Source organism: Drosophila virilis, chromosome 3 (genome assembly GCF_030788295.1).
Source record: "Drosophila virilis strain 15010-1051.87 chromosome 3, Dvir_AGI_RSII-ME, whole genome shotgun sequence".
NCBI classification, from domain to species: domain Eukaryota; kingdom Metazoa; phylum Arthropoda; class Insecta; order Diptera; family Drosophilidae; genus Drosophila; species Drosophila virilis.
Genome location: NC_091545.1, coordinates 22,259,788 through 22,282,482, shown reverse-complemented (window position 1 = coordinate 22,282,482; position 22,695 = coordinate 22,259,788). Strand labels below are relative to the sequence as shown.

The following is a 22,695-nucleotide window of genomic DNA, read 5'->3' as shown; positions in this document are numbered from 1 at the left end:
GCATATATATATATAACAAAAATATCTTTCTTCATTTTCTATATATATATATATTTAATCGAATGCCTACTTTACTTGACAAACCAAATTACTTGGGAACGTCTTTTATCTAGATACATCGCCTTCCTTTGGCTAGTCAGCCATTTTTGCTCACTTTTCTCACAGGTTTTTCCATCAAGATCTTAGCGAAAAACTAAGCCCAGCAGCAGCTAATGCATTTTTGCAAATTCGCACCATCGGAAAGTTAAACATCTCATCAGCTGAGCTCAGGTATATGACACCTGCCCGCCGCCTGTTTGGTAAACACAAGTGCCAGCACTCTAATCAAGATGCAGCAAGAAAAGAAGCCTATTTACTAAACTTATCTCTATGGAAGAAATCTGTTTAAGAAATGCGCTAAAATTCAAAGCTGCCTATGGCATCTGAGTGCCATCTGAATGGCCGTGGATGCTGGGATGATAAGGATGTATGGCTCGGCGCATCCGCTCTTCAGCAAGCCGATTTGCTGGTCCTCCGCACGTTATTCGACTAATGCAAAAGCCAATAGTCATGCACAATTCACAATTGTAAGGACAATTGGGAATGAAAGGGAAGTCCAAGGTAAACACTTGCGGATGTAAGAGATTATAAAGAGATGAGAGACATCGAGTGCGAGGTGGTCTTCATCTATATTTGCTTTAAAGGACACTTTATGCTCAGGGCCATTTATCTTCGAAGGAGTCGTTTGTCTCTGCTGCATTGAGGAAATAAAAAATTTGTTTGTCAGCTGGCCTGCCCGTCCGTCTTTCCTTTGGTACGTCGAAATGTCCTTTAAGGGTTGCATTGTGCAAAAAGAAGAGAACAAAAAGTGTCCGTTTTTTTTTTTTTTTTGTGACGGAAGCAGGAAGCAGAACTCTCGCCCGTACAACTAGGTAAAGATGTCAACTCACCCAGTTGAAGTCTGGCCTTGTCCCGTACATTTTTCTCAATATAATATCTATTGATTTTTGGCTTTTGATTGTTTACATATTTGCCGTATTTTGACAACTAAATCGCCAGACAGCCCGGCAGCCAACTCACACACACACACACACACAAGTCGGCCCACCCAGGCCCAGGCCCAGACCTGGGCCCAAGATCTGGCTTGCACTTTATAAATTAAATGTCAGCCGTACAGTTATTGACCATTTGACTTGACACATGGCTCGATTTCCGGTCGCATTTCCTTTCCAGCTCACTTTTTTTTCTTTCTGCTCGTTTGCTCGTTTTCTTTGCTTGGTTTTGTATAACCCACAAAACTGTGGCCACTCCTGCGGAATATCGCCGTGAAGGTCGCCCAAGCAATTACTTTGTACGTCTAATGGCAGCCCAACTGCAGTCCAAGGATTCGCTACCGTCTACCGGCCCGTCGTGTGTGTCCTTGACTTGTGCAATTTAGCCAAGCCCGTTCGCATACACTTGCCATGGCCGTTAGATAAGCGCCAACTGCCTTCAATTTGTATCACTGATGAAAGTTGCCGATATCTCGTAGGGGCAGGTTTATCTGCTGGCTGTCTATCTAACAAATAGAGCCTCTGCTTTCTAATGCAAAGATTACATCAATTCTAGCTCACATGTTGCTACTTCTATGTATGTTTAGGTAGATGTTTATATTAGTTTATCATTCCAAAGAAATCTCCTGATTTTTTGAACGTATTCAATCTTTACAGCTGCACATTTGTATTTCGGCTTTAAGCACAGCGGATTTTCAACTCAAGCTAAGAAAAATATATACAAATATTCCCAAGGGTAAGTCAGCTTATTATAATTATTATTATTACTCGAACTTTACCAAATCAATATATATTTTAGTCGAATAGACAAATCGTTTTTCTTTTCTCCATATATAAATGCATTCGTCTGACTGACTAACTGATTGACTGATTGACAAACTGATTGACGACTGACTACTATGAAGCTGAAATTTGTATGGGAATTCCACCCGCACTTTAAAATCATTTTCAATTAATATATATATGATTTATTTAATAAAATGCCCTGCTCTTAGATTGACCCAGCTTAATAAACAAAAGTTTACTTTTCGCTTTCAAGCTTCCCATCACAACTTGAGTGGAAATCGTTGCTTTCAACTTTTGGTTCTTTATTCGGTTAACTACAAATAGACAGAAACGTATTTAAATTTTTGCTAGCCTTGATATATTTTAAAATCTTAACAAAATCCGAGTACTATATCACAAGCTCTATAAGAAGAATTGAACGAAAAAAGAGTTTGTGAGAGTTTTAAAATTTCAAATTTTCAAATCGCGAACAGCCTCAAAGCAGCTTTAATTTTCTCTGACATTTCAATTTTCTTGTTTGATTTGGCGTCTTTTTAATTAAACTGTGCCATGAGAAATGTTTTTTTTTTTTTTTTAGGACAGGTGAAATAAGAGAACTTGCTTTGCTACTAATTTGCCACTCTCCACTGTAGCCTGGCAGATGGTTGCGCTGTCAAAGGCCGCTTTACATTCTCGATTTGGTAATATTCTCTTTTTATTAGTTGAGCAGAGAGCTTCAGCTAATAGGCGGTGGTATGTCGCTAGCTAGGCAAAGCCTTGGCTGTAAGTTGTAGCTTTAGCTTGCTGCTAATGAGCAATTCATGTCAATTGCTAATTAGTGCGCTGAAGATTTTTATCTGCTTTGGCTGACTTATCGCTGCCATTTTTATAGCCCAGAAGCAAACGCAAATGCAGAAGCGGGTCCAGCACGGGGTTTGGGCCCAAATACAATGGCCAAGAAATTAGCAAACCCGGCCAAGATAAGTCAATTAGGTTTGGCTTTATAGCTGCCAATGGCGACCAAAACAAAAGCCCAAAGACACAGACAGTCGGCCAGAAAGTTGGAGCTGGCCTGCTTTGGGTTGGGTGGCGTGGGCAAATGGGCGCTGCGGCAGAAAGAAAAGCAAATCAAATAAAATGAGGCCAAATAAAGGCAACAATTAATAAACGCAAACACACAGAGCGCAGAAATAAAAGAAAAGAGGAATGAAAAACAGCAGCCAGGACGAAACTGAGCCGGACGCTGCGTATCCGTATCTCAGTCCGCTGCTGCTGTTTAAGGACATTCCGCAAAGCGTGCGGTCGATGGGTGAGGGGTAAGGGGTGAGTGGTGATTGGCCGTGCAACGAGAACTGTGTGGAGTGTCCTGACGTGTATGGGCAATTTAAGCTGGCATTGGACAAGCAACTGACAGGCGAAGCGGGCGGAGTGGGCGGTCGGTCGGTCGGGCGGGCGGGCGGGCGGTGTGACACAGGATACATTCCGCCCGCTACGTTTGTCGTTTAATGCCCCCAGAGAGACGCAATTATTACATTTAATTGTGATTTTTGTCTTTGTGCTAAAGCAGCTTTCAGCTTTCAGCTTCGAGCCTTCACTTCGTCAGCCCACATCCTTCAGCTTTCAGACATTTAGCCTTGTGCAGAAGAGCCCAGACCAAAGACCAAGTCCAGCGCAGACGTAAAATATGCAGCCTTTTTTCTCAGTGTAGCGCTTGCCCTGAGTGAAAGTAATCCGAAATGCTGTCATTAGGCTCTGTCCAGGATCTTTCGACTCGAACTCGGAGTTGTACTCGCACGCGTACTCGGAGCTGCAGCTGGAGCTGGAACCTATGCACAATTAAGATTGACTTGAAAGCCGCTTGGCTAATGCCATTGTTGTTGTTGTTCCCACACACACACACACACACACACACACACACACAGACACCGACACACACCGTGGCGAGTCCTTGCTCTGCTCCGCTTGAGAGTTATGGCACTGTCGAAAAGTGGACAGCACTGTGGCATTTATCTACTCGGTCATTTCTCATAATTTTCCTTAGCTGAGAATTATTGCCAAAGTTAATATTAATGACGTTGATGAAAATCTTGTCATTCGCATAATAATAATAAAAAAAAAAAAAAAAACAAATGTAGACAGAAAAAATTGCGCGCCAGGAGCACATAAATAAGCCCAGCTACTGCTGCCAGGCTACAAAAGGCCCAAATTGATAACCACCAAAAAGTTGCTCGCATGTGGACACAAAAAGGCGACGGCAACGTTGGCAAAGTCGACGCCATTTACATTTGAAAGCCAAAGCCTGCGGCACAATGGCGTTGGGCGCCATTGCATCCTCCGCCAGATGGATCCAAGGATGCGAAGAAGCTGCGGCTTATTAGGAACCGACGTCGCGGCTGCTGCGCTGCTGCTGGTGATATAATTTTAATAACTTACATAATATATTCTTTTGTGTGGTGCCAGGCACATAATTGTTAGAAACATTAGGCAAATCATTAGCCCGGCAGAGCGCTCTGCATGGGTGGTAGGTGGCTTGGGGGAGGGAACTACTGACGTAATTTGCGGCGTGTTTAGCCATTTGTTTGCTTAGGCCAAACAACATTTTTGCCCACTTTCCAGGAGTATTACTAACGGCCAACATCGTTGATAAGACTCGAAACTGGGGCAAGTCGCACACGGGCCAGCTGTTGGGCAACTGTTTTTGTGCCCGAAATGTGTTTATAGAAGAGGTCTTGGCCTTGAAAACACTCAAGAAAAACAGCTTGCAACGAGTTAGCAAAGTTACGAAACACTCTTCGAGTGTAGAGTGAATCAGAAAATATACGAGCTTAGCGTAGATCTTATAAAATATATTTAGCCATGTGTCATACGTAGTTTCTGCATTATATTTATTATATATATTTTATAATTGTTATTGTTATTAGAATAAGTATTGGCATTAGGTTTATTATTATTATTATTATTAATACTATTATTATCATTATTATTATTATTATTATTATTATTATTATTATCATTATTACTATTAGTAAACTTATTAATATTATTACCGTTCGTATTGGCATTAGCTATATTATTATAATTGCTAAAATAATTAGTTTGGGTATTAGTATTGTTTTTAAGATCATCAGCATTTATTTTATTACTAGTTTTTATTTATTATTATTACCAAGTATAAGTATTAGACATATTCGACATATCCATTAGTAATAGTATTAATATAATTATTACGATTAGTATTATTATTAATAATATCATTATTTTTTAATACTTATTATAAATACTTTTAACTTAATACCCAATTAATTAAATGGCATTACCAACTTTGATGTTTTGCTGAGACAATATTTGAGTCCACATTTCTTGGTGATATATTTCATGGAACTGTCAGATCAGATCGGCAACAAGCAATATTTTTGCTTGTCTTTCTTGCTTTTTTTTAAGATAGCGTCAGCTTGTTTTGTTAGCGAAAAAAGGGTTTCCTTAAATTTGTTACCAAAGATCGGGAATGCACTTGGTCAGCAATTATTCCATAATCTAAACAGTTTTTTAATACTTCAAACAATTTCGTTAAATTAAACATGTTAATAACAAAAGCAAGCGTCTCAGCTTTATGATTTGATGCCAATTCCTGAAGGCTTCCAATTCAATTAAGACTGTGAAAAGGTTTTTCACTCACACAAATAAGATTTCTATGTAAATCGCTGAGGGAGCACATTTCAATTTAGAACGCTCAATAATCGATCCATCATATCATTTCGAATGTTATCCATCAAAACACGTGACATCCAAAGAATAATACACTCATTGCTCTGTGAGAATATGCGTTTGGAGTTCATTTCGAATTAACTGAATGTGAACCGATAACATTTATCATTGCAGTTAGGAGTTTCGGTTGTGGAACATTTTTGTGGAATTATGCGATGGCAAATCTGTCAGCTTTTGCACTAGACGACGCTCGCCGGGCATCTCCTGTGCCTGCTGTCAAAGCAATCCGAATTGCATCAATCGCCCAGTCCAATCCAATCCTGCCCGGCCCAGCCCAGCCCAGCCCAGCCCAGCCCAGCCCGGCCCGGCAACAAATCACAATCAGACACAATTATTTTTCAGGTCTATCGTGTACGCTTTTCTTTTGTTCCACGTTTCTGACCCAATTGAGAGCGCTCGTTACTAGCGCCTACTCCTATTTCATAAATTTACGGTCTATGAGGAGGCCGGCAACCGCCCCTAACTAGGAGAAAGTGTCAATTTCCGAGCGATTTCAATCCAACTGCTCGAACTTGTATTGGGTTTTTTTTTTTTTTTTTTTATGCTGCGGTACTCGATGTATATTTTTTTCTAGGTACGACTTTTGCACGATCGAAACAAAGGCGTGAAAACAATGTCCTGCATTGCGGGCCAGCAATCAGTGTTGCTTTTGTCCGAGTCCGAGTTGAACAGATTTCACACTGTTTAGCTTGACATTTGGCTGTCAATCAGGATATGACATTGTCCTGGCTGGTGTTGGTCCTGTTTCTGGCTGTGACTCGACGTTCTGGCCATGCCGTGAAGTGTGACTGCTCGGTATGACAGCTACTATAATGCCATTAACAGCATGGACGGCGCCGCAGGACTTCACACCAAAAACTCATTAAATCAATGCGAACCCCTCCCCTACCCAAACGGCTGTGGAAAAAAAACAATGCCACGCACATATATACGAAAAGCGTTAGAAAAAGAAAAGTCAGTTGTTCTGGAGCCGAAAATTTTTCTTTAGCTGTGCACCGCATGAGACATTCGAAAACAACAAGAAAAATCTTAACGCTACGCAGGATGTGAAATTCTGACCAAGATGGAACCATGTGCAAGACGTTTACTCTTTTGTCTGTGTGTGTGTGTGTGTGTGTGCGACGCTAGGTAAATGAAGCTGAGAGCGCGACAGCTGTTTGGCATGGTGAGTTTCCTGTGCAGCCTTTGCAGCCAGCACAATAATTCACCACAGCAAGGCGCTCTCTCCATCACTTTACGCTCACTCACTCTCGTCGGACTCTGCCTGAGTGCCGCTTGCATGTGTTTTGCTTCGGGCTGCGGCTACACTGGGTCAGTAAGGGAAATTTTTTTTATTATCTCGCTCTCTCTCTCTCTCTCTTTGCCTTACTCTCGCGTGGGTGACACATTTCCGTAGTACGTTTGCGTTTTGTATTTTGTTTTTGTTTTTGTTTTGCTTTTGCATGGAGGCAAATACAAAAATAACTTTTAATTAATTGATGCATAATCATTCTAATTATGCTGGTGGCTTTCATTTTGCCGCTGAGTGCGATTAAGCTGCATTTGCATTACACTTAGGCTCCTATAGCGCTGCACTACGAGCGAAAGAGAGAGAGCGAGAACACAGATGACAAAAAAAATTGCAAAAAAAAAAATTACGAAAAAAATAACAGAAAAAATCAAAAATAAAGTTTGCACGCCTTTTTTACAGTTGCTGCACTTTTCGTTCAAGTCTCGTGACTTACTTTTTCACACCAATTCGGTGTCAATGTCGTGCTTACACCTCGCCTCTCTCCCCCCTCTTTCTCTCTCCACCTCTTCGTCAGCTTTGTGCCCTTTCAACGTGTCGCGCACACGTTTCCAAATAATTTCATATTTATTGACAGCCATTGAACTTTTGCAGTTGCAGCTGCAATTGCTCGACTCGTGGAAGGGGGAGCCGCCATCTTAAGCTGCTTTTACAGTTACAGCAAAAAATGGCGGCAACGGAAGCTGTGATGTGCGTCAGCGAAGGCTTGAAGCAAGCGAATTTTTTTACTGCTAATTAGAGGTTGGCATTTCCCCTCTTGAAACATGAACTAACTAAGCCCAAGGTCGTTTTTCTTTTCAAAAGCCTGAATTAAGTTTGAGGAGCTTTGCTTGTGAACTTAACGTCTTAAAAAATCACAAATTAAGGCTCAAATTAGAAAAGTTATGATTAAAACAAACACGGCTTATAGAAGCTTTTCGGGCATTTTAAATAAATAAATCAAATTAAAAACAAACATTTATCTAGCTTTAACATTGTTTTACGATAAATTGCGAACTTTTTTAGTTTTGTTAGCTTCAAATGGCTATTTAAAATGTACTCTAACATATTCCCACCCTGAGCTTATAAGCTTAAGAATTTCTCATTACGAACTAGTACAATAGAATTGTAAACAAAAATATACTCATTTTCCCTAGACAACCTTTTTGTCGATGGAAAAATATTGTAAACATATTTCTCTTAATAACGTAGCTTGCAAATGAACATGGAAGCTTTCTGCTTTATGCACAATTCCACGTAATTTTTGTCACGAAGACTTAAGTCATATAGGAAAATGTGGAAAACTCTGTACAATGTCGCCATGCAGTTGCCTTTTATTGCAAACTTTCGCTGAAAATCACAAACTGTTCATAAGCCAGCTCCTGTTATGCCCTAGCATGAACTCCCAGCTCCACTCCTCGTCTTTATTCCGGCATGCTGGCTTCTTCTCATCAAGTGCTGCGTGTTGTGTGCTGTGTTCTCGGCTCGCAAGAGACGATGTCGGAGTTGATGGCGCCTCAATTTTGACACAGTTTTGAGGCAAGTTTTAGTTTTATGCTCGGTTGAACCAAATAGTTGTGCGTTGTACTCAGCGTGCCACGCGCTGTGGCAGCCAGCGTTAACTGGAGCTGTGGTTGAAAGCACTCCAGCAGCTCTGCAACCGCAAATATGCACGCGATGGCAGCTCACATCAGCTTAGAGCAGGCTTCCAAACAGGTGTGGGCGCCTACAAGGCAGCAACTCAAACAGCAACTGCCATTAAAGTGCCTGCCGGCAGTTTTGTGGAGCGTCGCTTGGCTTTGATTTCTGTCAAAGGTGCGCAGAACATCAATTGTCTGTCGGAGTCAACTGACTGCAAAAGGGCGAACCCTTTCGCTGCCAGATGCCAACAAAAAAAAAAAAGTGGGGGGGGGGGGGTAAAAGAAAAACACCAATATTGAGCAACGAAAAATGACGAGCAAACGCCACCATGGAAACAATTAAAACGGCGCAAAGCGGCAATTTTTTTCAGGGCATATTCAAAGCAAATAATTGACTTGAAAAGCGACCACGGGCACATCAAAAAACCAGGAAGCGCAATTAGAAATCGAAATGGCGGGGGGAAATTAATTAAAATATTTCTGCAAACGGTTTCGAGGGTTATGGCAATTAAATACCCTTTCCTATGCCATCATTAGCTGTACGCCAAGCCTGGAAGGGTTTCCGGTGCTTAACCACAACAACTGAAGGCTGCAAGTGCGCCAAATGCCAGGACATAGTTTGAAGCTAACCTAAATCATAATTTCAAATATTTCCTTATGCTTATAAGATCTTATTTGAGCTAGTTTAAGAGCTCGGCAACTAAAGTAGCTGGGCTGATTGCTAGCTTTGAAGGAAGCACAGCAAAGCTGAGTAAGAATAAATAGTAAGAATAATATGAGTAAGCATGCAAATAGTTTAATACCTTGGAAAATGTTAGAGGAAGCTTTTTAAACACCTTTCATTCGGTACATTCTCATATATACTCTGTAAGTAGGTGCTGACATGGCCGAGGAAAGTGAACTCTCTGAATCCGCTGTCAAATGTCATGAAATGCCATTAAAATCGTATGAATTGTAATTGTGTGAGCAAAGGCTACAAAATGCCAGTTAGTTAAGCTCTCAGTTCATCCAGTTAAAATCCGATGGCTCTTTTATTTTATAGGCAGCTTTTAGTTGGATTTAAATTTGTCACGGCCCAAAATGACAGCCATACGATATCATATACTATACAGATCCATGAGTAAATATGCATGCACATCGAGTATGAGCTCTACTTCAATAGAAATGTCACAAAAATTTCTAGTAATTTTTACATATATATATATATATTATTTTTAGTATTATTTTGGCTGCATATTTGAAAATGCGCAAATACATTTTAATGCCAGCTGCACACACACACACATGTATATTTGTGTGTGCATATGGCGGATAAAAAATGGGCAAACGCTCAAAGTTTCAAGTGCAATCACACACTCACATACAGCTACCCGCTCGGCATGTGTGTGTGTGTGGGTGGAAAAATGCCATAAATTAAATTTTATGAAAAACAATTACGTATAGTCAAAGTCCGCCCACCCTCTAGCCACAAGCTCTACCTCTGACAGCTATACATGTGCCCGGACTGCGGTTTACACTTGTAAGCATTTTCCCTGGCATATTTCATGGTGCGAGCGGCAAGCGGGCAAGGGCACAGAGACAAGCCGAGAGAGAGAGACAGAACCAGAACATGGCCAACATTTGCAAGTGTGTAAATTTTATTTTATATATTGCTGCACGCGCAGTTTAAAAGGCTGAAAGTGGGCGAGGGCGCTGCAGCGCTTAAATTAGCCAAGAGCCACTGCACAGAATGTGGGGCAACAGGTCGCAAGAATTGGGGTGGTGCGACAATTTTGGTTGCTTTTACTTTCGCTGCAATTGGGTTTTGCCTTGGATACCTCTGGCTGCCTATACATCATTTCCGCTGTATGGCTTTATATGCTTTTAATAGATGCCTGCATTGGAAGCAATTTATTTGCAAAATGTTTGCGTATCTGAAATGTCTGGAGTCGGGATTCTAGATTCTGTGGTACGCTGGCAGAGAGGGAACGGAGGGATGTTGCTGGAGTTGTGGGTTTGCTTTTATTTGCATTTTATGTATTCAAATTGTGACATTTACACACACACACACACGCCCTCTTACACACACACATACACCCTCTTACACATGTTCCACTTCGCATAGTCATAGATATTCATTTGTATGTCAGTTGCTGCTGCTGCCACACACACACACACACACACACCTGTTTCTCCTGCTCTCTGCACGAATGAATCTAATTGCGCAAATGTGTGTTAAATTATATTTTTGCATACGGAGCTGCAGGCGGAGGAGCATGAACAGGAGCATCACAAGCAGCAGCTGCTGTGCTCTGTGGTCGTTCCAGTTGTTGTTACTCTGGTTTTTACCTGCTTTTCTGGTGGGTGCCAGTTGGTTGAGTGTTTTGTAGGCATGTATGACTGCAATCGGCAGAGGGTCGAGGCAGCCGTTCGTCTCTCCGAGTGACACGTAAATATATCAGACGCAGATAGACAAATGCATCATATTCAGTTGGAAAATGTGAAAAGCGAAAACTTTAGACAGATAAATCGAATGAGGTTTCTACTAAAGCTAAACTCAATAAATAAATAATTTTAGTTACTTTGTTAAAATGATGTTATTATTTATATTAAAGTTGCATTTCGGTAGCATTTATTTGCCGCCTCTTGGTCATGCTTTTGAACTTGTTGGACGACCCTCGTTTTGAATAAAATGTGCCAACCGTTGCCTACATTCCAGCGTAGGATTTTTTCACACTCCTCAGCCCCCAAACACCCGCCACACTCACCATTACCACAAACGGCCCCACCCTTTGATGCTGGGCATGTTGTATGGCTGGTGTGCCATAATTGTCAGTAGCTTTTGTTGAATAATTGCTGCCATGCCCAATGTCGAATGCCGGGGAATGCCAGGCCAGATGAGCATAACACACATGGCAATGCCAGGGGCACTTGCTGCAGACTTTGCAGCGGCAGCTTCCCTGCTTGGTTCCTCATCCGATGCGGGCACAAATAAACAAGAGCAGCCAACAGGGGCCATGGACTTGGTGTCTCGCTCTTGAGAGCTTGGAACTTGCCATGGAAATTTAATACATTTGGATTTAAAAGTCAAGACATGTTGTTGCCACTGCGCGTTGCCAGGCGGCTTCAGCTGGGTGAGGGAGCAGCAGGAGCTGGGTGGGGCACAAGGGAGGCAGAGGGATGGGCGGCAGCGTTGACCCGGGCACAAACAAATTGCGACTTACACGTTGCTATTTTACATAAATTACAAAAACAAGCAACAGCAGCAAAGCAACCCGGCCCTGTGGCATGCCACGTACGTTGGCAACGTGCAGAAAACGGGCGACATTTTTATCAATTAGTTTAATCTGCCAGCCAAACAGGCGGGGGAAGGCGCACGCCCAACTGTGTGGGGAGCCGCGCCTTATCAACTGTGGCAGCAGCAGTTGACAGCCACCCAACCACTCCCTTCTGCCCCACTTCGGCAATCGCTGTGCTGTGGTTTTGTTTTTTCTTTTTTTTTTTGTAGACAAAAATCCTTAAAATTGATTTTGATTTTCGATTCGTGCCAAACAAATCTCAGGGCGAGACATCAGACAGTCCCCAAATCAGGCAAATTATATTAATTTCCACATTGTCAGTTGCTTTGACACAAATACCAAATACCAAATCAGATGAAATCTTTGCCAAATGCTTCGCGCCAGACAAGAAAATTAGAAAATCGATTATTTTAAAGCACATACAGGCAGCACAAGAGACAGAGGGGTAGGGAGATAGCGAGAGCGTGGTGAGAGGGGAGATATCGAGACAGAGCTCTCAACTTGGGACATTAGCCAAATTCAAACGAGCCAGACGAAAAAACTTCTTCAAAATGGCACAAAATGCCAACATGCCAAACGAAATGAAAGAAAACTGTATGAAAAAACAATTTTGAAGAAAATGTGCTGTGTGTGGCATGGAAATTTGCAAATACGCTTGCCGAGAAAACTAACAATGCGCATGTTGATTCTGAGTAAAGCTTCTGAGTAAAAGTAAACAACTGAAATATTATATAGCAATTTTATTAAGTTTAACAATTACCAAATATAAATAAAACCAGAAAATTAAGATATTTTTTATAAATTAAAAGCAAATAAATAAATAACAAGCAGAGTTTTTACTCACTTTCAATGACAAAAAAAAAAACAACATGAAGGACAATGTTTCAATTCCCATAAAGAAAATAAACGGGTAAAAGTTCAGCAATTTTTTTATATAATTTTCGTTAATAACAATCGGAAAATTTACACTCTTTCGCATAAGTATTATGCCAAGCCAGCAGTAAATATTAATTTTGTTACATGCTGCATAACAAAAGTTAGACTGGAGGACAATCTGTATTTTCTATTTCCACAAGATCAACATGAAGGACAATGTTTCATATCCAATGTATGAAATGAAAGGCCAAAATCTGAAGGAATTTTTAAAGATTTTTACCCTTCCAATGATCCATAATGCAACTCAATATCAATATTTATCTACCTGTTCTCCATGTTCACTTGTTACACCACCTCCGTAAGCCTTTAAAATAGTTCTTCGCCCTCTGCGCCCGCTTCATACAGAACGTACCCTTCGGGCTTAAACAATGCAAATGATCGTGATAATAATATATAGTGCGTACATACTTTGGGGTTGCCACCTTGTTTTGGCAGGGCTGCCACCTTTTGTGCAGCGCAAAGACAAAGCTCAAATGGGTCGCTAGCCAAAAGGGTAACACACGGACAGCAAAAAGGCCGATGCGTCGGTCTGTCTGTCAGTCTTTTTGTCTGTTTGCCAACACATGGGCGTCTGGGCGTGGCCAGCACATACACACACGCACACACACGCACGCACACACAGACGTCGACGTACACATACATAGTTGGAAAAACACTAAAATGCTCTTATTCAAATGCAGATTATCCTGTGCCGCACCCACACACACACACACATACACACAAACACACACGCACAACTACACTCGCCTAGGCTTAGTCCAAGGATTTACTTTCATTTGTGTACGAGTAGTGCGTGTGTGTGTGTGTGTAGGTGTAAGTGTGTTTGTGGAGGGCTCTACACGACAACGAGAATTAGACAAATGAAGTAGAATTTTGTATGTGGCACACACACACACACACACACACTCGCACACACACATGAATTTAAAGTGCACAAGAGAAAGGCAAGAGGACACTTAAGTGCCTCCTCGTTGTGTTCACATAATTCGATTTATGTAGTTGCCAGCATTGTTGTTGTTGTTGTTGTTGTTGTGGTTGTTGCTGGAGTTGCAAGTCCGAATCCGTATACTCAGCCACCTCATCCAAATGACAGTCACTCCACACACACACACACACACACACACACATTTGTCGCACTGCGACTGGCTCGTAATTTCCATAAGTGTTTTTACATATTGCCATATATTTCAAGTGCTGGTGGCAATAATAACACTTTTTGTTTTCCAATTGCATGCCCAACAAGCCAAAAAGCTCATCAGCATCAACATCATAATCATCATCAGCATCATCATCATCATCAGCATTATCATGTGAAGCAGCAGCAAGAACAACAAGAACATTATCTGCATCTTTAGAACGATGTGTGCGGACAGAACAATTGACAGAGCTTGGTCAGGTTTTGAGTTGTTGGCCATATGGATTGTCCATATTTTCGGCAATTATCGAATTGACACATTTCGGTTTTTGGCCAACAAACATTTTGACCCAAAGTGGACACCGACAACATGCCATAACATGCCTCAAATATCATGCATTTGATAATCAAATTTATAACACAATGCAAGTCCAAATATTTGTCCTAAATGTACGCAATTGTGTTGCACTTTGGCATTCAAACAATTTGGTCGAGTATTTACAGTGCTCGAGATACCAGACCAGCCCATTCGCATTGACAATTGTTTTTCAAAGAAATTACAGTTGCTCGTTAGGAAAATTTAGCTCCATTTCACTCAATTAGTGCACTCGGCCAATTCCTCAATACTTGCCAAAAATTAAGTTTCAAATTTGTGACTAATTCCAAGAATGTTCTATTAAAGCAAAGGCCTGAGTATATTGCAATTAGTTTAAGCTTGTAACTAAAGCATAACTGGAAAATAGAATAGAGATCTTGAAAAGACTTGGCTCATATCTAAGAAGCATTATAGTTTAAACAAAAGATGCAGAATTTGGTCAGATAACTTGAAGAAACAAACAAATGTTTCACATATGAACTTAATTTTCGACCCAAGTGGTCCGATTTTGATTAGATTTTGCATAAATCTAGGAGCATAAATAAGTTCCTATATGTACAAAACATAGTTAGTTAAACTTGGCAAACTTGGGCTGATTATGGTTAATTATTTTGGCATTAATTTAAAAATATATATTCTGTGAAAAAAAAGCTTTCTCTCGCTTAAGCTGGCTTATGGGAAATGCCATGAATTTCTGTTAATTTGCTGCAGTTTCCTTTCGCCAACATTTTCTCTACTGTACTGAAATATGGTGTGAAAGGTGCCCTATATAATAATTCAGCTTCTACCAGGAAAATTCTAACGAAGCGAACTGGTAGCAAAATTCGTGCTAAGACACGAAAATGCATTGTTGAAACTTTTCAATTCACGTTAACTTCTTAAGCGACTTTGTAATGTGGATCGCTGGATATCAAATTTCTTGTTGTCACAACAGCCGGCATGCCCTTAAGGGTCGGGGTCGTAAATCCTATTAGATCCTTCGGCGCTGCAACATGTGGCGGCTGCATACAGAAATCTGCGTTGCACGTTGCAATTCCTTAAGAAACTGAGCCTTCTTTGTTTCGCTCTAATCGGCTTTAGCTCCATTGCGACAATTGTTGCTGTCAACGAATGTCAGGTAGAAGCCCGTCTGTCTTTTGCTGCTGGGCAGGCTAAGTGCTTACTTTTATAGAGTTTTTAGTTTAGACTCTCCTCTAAACTTTATAGGTTAACAAGTTCTTCTAATAGCGAATGCTTGTCGCAGCCCACGGAGCTGCCATTATCAAGCCTTGTCGATCTTCACACCTAAAACAAAAATAACAAACGTAATCTAATACGTTTTCCTCTGGTAGCCTGGTAGCCTGGTAGCCTATCTCTGATTTCAATTAAAACAAGAGCCAAGTTCTGACAAGATCGCAACGATCGTTGATCGGAAATGACTGAGCAGTTTTCATGAGGCGACCCTTGTATTGTCTTAACAAGTTCCATGTTGGGCCATAAAAAACGGGCGTCTCCCATTCCCAAAACTATTTATCACAAGCAGCACAAAATAAACGAGATCATGACAAATCCGAGTCCGAATCCCATGGCTGGCAATGACTTTTCAAGAAACTCTTTGCCTGCTGTTGTTGTCCCACCATATGGCATTGGGAGACGGGTTCTGCTGGCGCTGTCTGCCATATGTTTGACTCTTGCTCGGCAATTATCCTTTTCCGTTCTGCGCGCGGTCTCTCTGGTGCATTGGCATTTTAGAAATTAGTTTCAGTTTCGGTTCTATGGACCAAAGGCATGCCGATGCAGTCTGTGCATCTGTGTATCTATGTATCTGTTGGATACAGGCCGCACATAAAACCGCAGCTAATGTGCTTATGTACGCTCAATAAGATGCTGACAGGCAAGGTGAAGGGCGTGTGTTTGTGTCAGTTGCATCATGTTCTGTTGTTTCTTTTCTTTGTTTTTTTTTCTTTATTTTTTATGCAGCGAAAAAAGGTTTTTCTTGTAGTCGTCATAAAAGTGCCACCAACTCTGTGCTGCATAGCTCATCAAAGCCGTATCTCTGGCAAGTATCTGCATATGCATGTAAATATATATGCATGTGTATGTATATATGTGTGTGTGTGTCTGAGATAGCGAGGCACTAAATCTAACGCCCCTGCCAATGGGTACTTAGCAGCAGCTGTCATATCCTTGGCGCTACACAGTTTATGCTACTCCTAAGTGTTCCGTCTAAGGACATTTTCGTCTCAGCTTGCAGCTGAGCTCTTTGGCTCTGCCTCTGAAACTCTGCCCGGGCAGACTTCAGCTAGTTCTATGTATTTTGATACTTTCGGTGTCATTTATCATGACCTTCTGCTGCAGTTTCACTCCGGCTCTAGCGCTAAATATAGCAGGCGTCTAGCAGCCACAGGGCAAAGTTAATAAATAGTCTAAATTATGCCATCGATGATAAAGTCAGCGCTTGCTCAACAAAAGAATTGAGTACATTTTTAATGGACAAGTGTTAATAATGTGGCAGATTTTATCTTTTGATTTAGATGGTCTTCAATTCTTTATTTAAGGCATTTAAAAAAGAACTTCAATTAAATTGAATTTTTCAACTTATTTCATTTTTTTTTATTTCATTAATATTTAATTTCATGTACCAGCAACTGGGAATTCAAAGTCTTTGGCCATCAAGAAAATTACTTATCAAAATTTAGCATATTCTTGGAAATTTAAATTTCGTATATCATTAGCATAGTTTTCCCCCGACTCGGCCAAAGACAGTGCAACGAATTAATTTGTTGCTTGCCAAAAATGAAAAAAAAAAAGTAAGAAAATGAAAATGAAAAGCGAAAAATCTGCGCTGTTTTCCAATCGCACGCTGACTTACTGACTTGCCTGCGCCGGTGCTCCAGAACCACGCCCCTGCCTCCGCATGCGCCCCCTTTTGGTATCACGACTTTTGCGTACAAGTGAATTTTAATTTAATTTCCATACAACTAGACGGTTGAGACAGACGTGTGCGCTAGCTCAGAGCTCAACCCGAACCCCTGTGGAAGAGTGGGAGGGGGGGAGGGGGCAGGTGGCGGGCGCCTGCTCCTACTGAGGTCCGGGCGCTTTAATTGTGTGCGGCATGACAGCGCACAAAATGGCGACGAGAGTTGCACGTCATCAGGCGCACAGCTTCCATGGCTGTTCCCCCTTCCCCTCCCCTCTAACTCCTCCTCCCCCTTTCCGCGACAGACAACGTCTCTGTGCGATTTTCGTATTTAGTTAAACAAAATTAAAACGTGATTTGTTTTCTTGTTTTCGCCTGGCATTCTCTACTCTCTACTACTTCATCGTCTCTGGCCTTTCGTTTTGCTCGCACATTTTTGGCGTTCCTGAAGCGACTTGCCCTTAGCGGGAAAATGGCTGCTTCTGGCTAGCAAATGCTCCGCCCGCCTAGCTGTCAGTCCATCCGACTGTCTGGTCGGGCTGCTCTTCATTATGTTGCAAGTTTAAAGCGTTTTAAATTCAATGCGCGCCCTTTGTGGCACCAATTGAAAATTTATTGCATTTACAAGTCGATTTATTATGCAAGTCAACGGCAGCGGGATCTGCACGGAAATCGGGGAGTTGGGCACAAGGATACGAGTCGTGGCATTGCGGTAGCTGCTTCTCATCAAAAGTGCCTGCGGGTTCTAGTCTATGCCGCTGCTGCCATTTTCCAATCTGCACTTTCATTTCAATGCCCGTTGACAATTTCCATTTGGCGCCAGCTTCTCCAGCCGCCGACTCTCGCCCCCGTCCTGGCAACCTCCTCCTGCCCCTGGCACGACCACGAGCCAAGTGAACCGCAGCTGCTAACCAACTGACATTTAGATTTGATTTGAAATGTTCAAATTACCAACATTATAAAAGATGAACAGCGTCAGCTCTTAGCTCTCAGCTCCTAACTCGACAGCAGTTAAAACGTGGGTGGTTTCAAAAGTTTTGAGCGTGATTAATAGAAGAGTTGAAGAACGTAAATTGTTTTAAAAACTTAACAATATCTTCAATTAATTTCTGACTATTTTATTAACTGAAAACAATTATTTGATTGCTTTCATGTAATAATCATATTTATATATTGGTATGACCTTATGCTTGAACTCTTAAACCATAAGCGCAGGCTAAGCGCAGGTCAGCGTGTGCTACTGCATAAAAGTATTGTCTTACTATGCGATTCTCATGAATTGAAGTACAGGTTTTCATACTTTCACGCCTGCATGTGTGATCTCTTATACCAAATGAAGTTCAAAGTTATTTATCTTGTAACAAATGCCGGCCAAGTTTGCCTAGTGTTGCCCTACTATGCGATTCTCATCAAATGCAGATTTAATAATATGTATTTCTCCATACTTATCTACTTTTAAAAAAATTAAAAATAGTTGTTAAGCAATTCAAATCTGTGCGCAGAATATCTTTATTAATATGTGATTGTTCACAATTTCTAAATATGCATATGCAATTTTAAGTCATACAAGTTGTTGCCATACCTTTCGAGCAGCCCTCGTTGTCGCACGCAGAATTCCATCCTGTTTGTTTCTCTGTATTTGTGTGTGTGTGTGTGTGTGTTTTAAACGCATCAAATGCTTGCGTGTGATTAGTTTGCATACAATTTGTTGGGGGAGGAGGTGGGTGTGCATGAGACATTGGATGTGCGATGAGGATGAGATTGAATGAGCTTCTGGCTGAGAGAATGAAGCCTTGTTGACAAGTGGCTGGCAGGCAACGTCGTCGTCGTTTCTCGTCCTCGTTGGCATCATCATCGTCTTTGCTTAATTTCGCGGTTTCACGCTTAGAGCGCGTAATTCCATTCCTAACTACTCCAACAACAACAACAACAACAACAACAATCGGCAACAATGGACAACAACAATCGGCAACAACTACAACTGAAATGAGCATTTGAATACTAAAGGAATTGATAATGCGGAACAACGTGAATTTGGGCGGCTTTTGTTGTAATTGCGCTTGTAACTGGGCGTGGCTCAACGGTGTGATGCGCTCTGATGTGTTGGACTGTAATGTGTGCGTGTGTGTGCGTGTGTGTGTGTGTTCGAGTGTGTGTGCTGTGTGCTGATGTGCACGCCTTGTTAGCAGCACGTTAGTCGTTCAGTTAGTTAGTTACCGCTTACACATTAGGCTGATAGGCAGCGCGTTATAGCGAGTGGGTAGGAAGGGGGGGAGGGGGGGACAGGGTGGCTGGTTCTCTCTAATGTAACTGCGTGGCAGGCAATCAGCAACAACTTGCCAAAAACTCACGTGCCAACTGAACAACTGACAACACTGACAATTGCCAACATTGCCAATGGCAACAAACGTAATTTTTGTGTCCAAAAATTGTGGCTAATGAGCATTTGAAATACGCACATTTGACTATCAACAGCAACAGGCCTTGCCATACACACGCGAGAGAGAGAGAGAGAGGAGGAAAAGAGCGAGTGTTTAAGCCTGGCCAGAAGCGCACGTTAACGGCGCCCGCTGGCAACTTGTTAACAAGCTGGCACCCGCAGCTGCCGCCGGACAGTCTGGGAATTGGCCGCCCGTTCCTGGTCCCGAGCATTGCCATCGACTCGTGCTGACAATTAAGCCCAGTTAATATGATTTCCACTTGATGTGCGGATGGTCCACTCCATACGGCTGCCAAACGAGCCAGCGCAATGCGCCACTAAAACGAAAGCTCTCTAATACTTAGCTGCAGATTGGCAAGCAACTATGAAAGTTTGACTCGATTTGACTATATCTATATAGGGCAACAGAGCACCTAGAGGGTAATATAAATTACTCAAATTTCTATATTGGCGGCAATTACACGGATAACCGCACTTGCCAAAAGCACTTATCCAGAGAGTGGATAAATTATACTTTGGACTGTTGACTGCAACTGCACCAGAAAGCGACAGATAGAGAGAGAGAGAGAGAGAGAGCGGGAGAGAGCGATCAAAGCGGATAAGAACTATTTAATCCATGGCGTCTACTGTATTAATGGTAGCAGCGCTTTTGATCCCGTTACTTGCTTGTTTATCCAAAGCGCTTACTCATAAAGCGCGCCTTGCGAATGGTTGTTATTGTTTTAGTGCAAGTGCGACGATTTAGTTTGTGCGCGTCGTCTCCTTTGATCGGGCGTATTCTGTGCGTGTGTGTATAAAAACGACGGCGAATCATATTAAATTACATAATTATATTATTAGCATAGTGTTAAACGTGAACACTTTGTGCTAAATGATACTTGTAAAAGTATTTCCGTTCATCACAGTTGAAGTTTTGTTTAACAATCGTTTAATTTATGGTGCAAAGCTTTTTCATTTATGGCGCACATTTTGGCTGAATGTGAGAGAGAGGAAGTGTAGGAGGGAAAAAGTGAGTACTCTAAAGCTTATCTTAAACATTGCGGTATTTAATACCCTTTACTTGCCCTTGCATAGGGTATTCTTATTTTCCCACGTAATGTATAAAGCATTGAAAAGCCCCAAAAAGTATTCATATCCTTGATCAATACCCACTTTATTATAATTATATTATTGATCTACATAAATATCTATTCGAGTTTGTGGAAAATACTCGTGCTAAGGGTATTCAGTTGTCGTTATAATTGTGGGCCTTCATCCATTTATGGGCCATGTATCATACCAGACCCATTTCTGCCATGCGGTTCTGCATAGCGCAAAATCTAATGTCAGCTTAGCGCGCAATTTGTTGCTGTTGACAGCTGTGAGAGATTGTTGCTGATGTTGTTCTTGTTGTTGTTGTTGTTGTTGTTGTTGTTGTTGCTGCTGCTGCTGCATTCGGGGCAAAGTACGAAGCAAATAGGGACAGAGAACGTCAAGAACGGCAGAAACAGCCCATTGCAGGCATTTGCCATTTACCATTGTCCTGTTACTCAGTTCTGTGTCTTCTATGCCAGGATGTTGGCAGAGTTGCTGCTACTTCGGTTGCTGCGCTGCTGCTGCGCTGCTGCTGAGCTGCTGTGAGTGTCAGTCACAAATGCTAACGACATTTTGTTATTTACTTATTGCATTCATTTAGTCGAGCATTCTCTCTCTCGCTCTTTCGTTCTCACTTTCCTTTGGCTATGACTGACGCACTCTGGACCAAATTACCTCATCTGCACGGAGAAGGAAAGGGAGGTAGGCCGAGCAACTCTCATCTTGTGCTCATCTCTTTGCTATTTTTAATCTGCCGCCCTTTTGTATTGCACTTAACTTGGACTGCAGTCTCTTCGCTGCCTCTGAGTCGAGTTGAGTTGAGTTGAGTCGAGTCGAGTCGAGTGCATTGTAGCGTCTGCTGCTAGACCAGAATTTTAGTTGAACAATGGGCCTCAAATAATGGGGCAAATTGAATTTGAATTGGTTGGCTGCTCGGTTGCTTGGTATTCCATGCACAAAGATGTCTTCTGTCTTCTGCCCTTGCTCCCGCCGCGTCTTGAGCTCAATAATTGTGCTCATTGTCAAGGAATTCAGTGTGAAAACAATGCGCAAGTCGTAGGAGTCCTGCTGGATGGGTGCACTGGGTCTATTGTGCGTGCTCTGTAAATATTATTCTACTTAAAAAATGTAGAACCAGCAGCTAGGATACAAGATACGAAAAAATTAAAAAAGGTTATGACAAGCAAACCATTTGTCGTAAATGGTATAACGCCAAGCCAAGGGAATGAAAAGATAAATGGGAAATATAGAATTGTTGAGAGCTGTGTGCACAATGAGAAGAATGCGAAGAAACAGGCCAAAACGACAAACTGGCCATAAAAATCAATTGAAGTCGAGTTGAAAATCAGAACCGTATTATTCCTTTACGTTGCATTGTTGTTGTTCTTATTCTTGTTCGGGTTCGGGCTCGGACTCTTGCTGCCTGTTGTGGCAAATGACAAAGGAGCAATTATGTTGAGGTCCAGGCACACAAGGATTCAATAAAAGTGCTGAGAAATCAAGCGAATTATAATTTATTTCAAACAAATTGTGATTAACAATTTGCTGTTTTCAGTCAGAAATTTAATAAAAGAAGTTCTCAAAAGACAAGAAAACGAAATGTATATAGAATGAAAGCAAATATAATAAATTGTTGGCCAACTTTTTGAAAAGGGGATGGAGATCCTGTATCTAGGATACATCCGCAAAGTACTCAATATAGAAGATATTGTTAAATAGGGCTTTCTTATGCCATTCCAATTAGAGTAAATTACAGAATTCCTTTCAGCGGAAGCTGCTAGCACTTAACCTTAATGTTAGTCTTCAAAGAGTTGTACCCAAAGCCAACCACATAATCCTAAACAAATACTGCCTAATCCAACTCTTGCACAAGCTTCAAATACATCTCGCAGTTGCATGCCTCAAATCCGTGCTGAACACATGCAACATACTCGGGCAGAGCGCAGTTGAGACCTTGACATAGATGGGATTTATTGTTGCATTCGTCGTTGGCCATGGCCGATTGAACAAAATGCTAAACCAGATGCTAATCCTTTTTTCGGTAGTCCATATCCCTGTACCAATTCCATTTCCTATTGCAACCTACCTG

At 41.6% G+C, this 22,695-nt stretch overlaps 1 long non-coding RNA gene across 1 annotated transcript in view; it reads left to right on the top strand.

Annotated features, from left to right (window-relative positions):
- LOC116650593 (uncharacterized) overlaps nt 1-22,695 on the top strand; it is a 268,500-nt gene that overhangs the window by 142,472 nt on the left and 103,333 nt on the right. The window contains exon 4 of the long non-coding RNA XR_004303596.2: nt 1,689-1,767. This is a non-coding gene — a long non-coding RNA (uncharacterized lncRNA). The remainder of the gene's footprint in view (nt 1-1,688; nt 1,768-22,695) is intronic.